The sequence below is a fragment of the Eutrema salsugineum genome, unplaced genomic scaffold (genome assembly GCF_000478725.1).
Source record: "Eutrema salsugineum unplaced genomic scaffold, Eutsalg1_0 scaffold_21, whole genome shotgun sequence".
In the NCBI taxonomy this organism is placed as follows: domain Eukaryota; kingdom Viridiplantae; phylum Streptophyta; class Magnoliopsida; order Brassicales; family Brassicaceae; genus Eutrema; species Eutrema salsugineum.
This window is the reverse complement of record NW_006256821.1, coordinates 1,410,720-1,412,881: the sequence shown is the minus strand read 5'-3', so window position 1 is coordinate 1,412,881 and position 2,162 is coordinate 1,410,720.

The following is a 2,162-nucleotide window of genomic DNA, read 5'->3' as shown; positions in this document are numbered from 1 at the left end:
GATATTTGGATCCGCCAGCACCAATCGATTTTTTCTTTAAAAGAAGGTATTGCAAGCTGATTAAAAACTCATGAAACTCAAGGCAATGGCAAGAAGCAATGCACACAAATAGTTCAGCTTGAAACACAATTTCTTAAAAAAAAAAAAAAAAAATCTATTCACATGGTGATTTTCAAGAAAATTTCTCAAAAATTCCAAGAACAGGTCATTCTCAAGCAAGATTCATGAAATCCCTATCCATTCTACTTGCACAACACTCACAAAATGATTCCAAGGTATCAAGAAACCCATTAAAATCGATTCCATTTGTTTTTCTCTGTTCATGAACAGTACTCTAAAGCATGGAAAAGGTGAGTTTTAACAGATTAAATACCTTGGAATCTTCAAGTTTCGAGTGTAAAACGGATGTGCAACAAGAAACTAGACAGGAATACGAGTTCAATGCAGTTTGAATCACTCAATTTGATGCAGCAACGAGAGAGATATGAAAGTTTAGAGTTCAAGAATGGAGAAGAGAGAGCAAACTCGCGATGAAGAAGAAAGAGTGGTGGGGAACAGCTGGCCTGGCGCGTCTGTTGACCGGTCAACGTCCGTACGGTCAACTGGAATTCAAATTTTGGATCGCGCCTCTTTGACCGTGTCACATGCCCGTGTCTATCACTCGAGGATGCTGCCTCTTTGCCGCGGTCTCGACTTGGTCGTGTCTTCAGGCCGTGGCAAACCCCGAGCATTGTCCTTCTTCTTTCTTCCTGCCACGGTATGATTGTGTCCCCGTGGCAAACCCCTCGTGGCTGTGCTCACTCTTCGGTCAAACCCTCAAAAACTTTGCCACGGTCAGGCTTTTAGCCCGTGTCTTGTAGACCGTGGCAAACAACGAACCTTGGCCGCTTCACTTTTGCTTTGCCACGGCCTAGTCTTTATCCCGTGGCACTCCTCTCGTGGCAACCTAATCGTGGCATTGTCCGAATGTTGCCTGGTCCCCTTATGTTCTTGCTTCGGCCTTGGTGTGTCTCGTGTCATTCCCACCGTGGCAATCACTGAACGTTTGTGATTTTTGTGTACTTTGCCACGGCCTTACTCCTTCCCGTGGCAACCCCAACCGTGGCATTGTCCGAGCCTAGTCCCTTCTTCTTTTCTCTTTTGCCACGGCCGCTTAGGTTCCATGTTACAAGGCCGTGGCATTCACCGAACATATGCCTCCTTTGCCACGGTCTGGCCTTGAGACCGTGATTATCTCCCCGTGGCAGCACAAAGAGACTTGCCATGCCTTGTTTTTGACCGCGGCCGGCCCCATGTCAAAGGCTGAGCACGAGCTTGTCTCCATTCCTTCATCTCTTTTCATTCTGCATTCACTTTCCAAAGGTTCAGACTCACACCTAACACCTGTAAACACTCAACAGACCCATCGAAACATCCTAAAACATATTTACCAGAATCAGAAGATCAAAAGCATATTTACAAAGGATAAGCTTGGGGTGTCTCCCAAGAGCACTTTGTTTAATGTCTCTAAGTTTGACTTTGGGAACCTGATTAACAGGCTGGTGGATCAAGAAGGGGAACTGATGTAGCTTCCTCCTTCCACCACAAATTCCTGACCATTCTTCCCTTCCAAAACAATGGCACCATAAGGCCTCACTTCAAGAACTTTGAAAGGTCCAGACCACCTAGACTTAAGCTTTCCTGGAAACAACTTAAGTCTGGAGTTGAAAAGCAAGACCAAATCACCAGACTTGAACTCCCTTTTTAGAATCTTCTGGTCATGCAGGGCCTTGGTCTTCTCCTTATAGATTTTTGAGCTTTCAAAAGCTTCAAGCCTGATCTCCTCAAGTTCATGAAGTTGCATGATCCTTTTCTCTTGAGCTGTCTTGATATCAAAGTTTAGAAACTTCACAGCCCACATAGCTTTGTACTCCAACTCAACAGGAAGGTGACAGCTCTTCCCATATAGCAAACTGAATGGTGATGTTCCAATTGGAGTTTTAAAGGCAGTCCTGTAAGCCCATAATGCATCATCTAGCCTTTTGCTCCAATCTTTTCTGCTTGAGCTAACAGTCCTCTCAAGAATGGCCTTGATCTGTCTATTGGATACTTCAACCTGGCCACTAGTTTGAGGATGATATGGAGTAGCTATCTTGTGTTTAACTCCATGCTTTCTCAATAAA